At 34.6% G+C, this 376-nt stretch overlaps 1 protein-coding gene across 1 annotated transcript in view; it reads right to left on the bottom strand.

Annotated features, from left to right (window-relative positions):
- Positions 1-376, bottom strand: part of LOC119593176 (orexin receptor type 1-like) — a gene marked incomplete at its 5' end in the record, with an annotated part of 128215 nt that overhangs the window by 85427 nt on the left and 42412 nt on the right.

Here is a 376-nt window from a genome sequence, read left to right on the forward strand (position 1 = left end):
CGTCCGAAAGAGAACAGGGCGAGAGAGCATCCCTCCCAAAGCCTTATTATCTTTGTCAACTTTCCAATTTTTGGAACAGGAAAGACCAACAGCCTGTATATTGCCGATAAGTGAGTGTTGTTTTTATTCAAATCTATATAACTTTTCAGAGGCAACTCTGTGTTTCCAGTGTGTGATTTTTTATCTTTTAGTTGGAGAATCTGCAGTTATTATATATAGAATAAAACAGATTTTATAGACTTGTAAGACCTCGGTGTTTGCAAAAGTTGGTTAGTATTAGCTTAAATTCCTTGAATCAGTCGTAAACTATTATCTTTGGAAAGTATTATTTTTTGAGATGGCTTAGCTTTTTTCAAAAAGACCCCAGATTCACTAT

Source organism: Penaeus monodon, chromosome 31 (assembly GCF_015228065.2).
Source record: "Penaeus monodon isolate SGIC_2016 chromosome 31, NSTDA_Pmon_1, whole genome shotgun sequence".
Lineage (NCBI taxonomy): Eukaryota > Metazoa > Arthropoda > Malacostraca > Decapoda > Penaeidae > Penaeus > Penaeus monodon.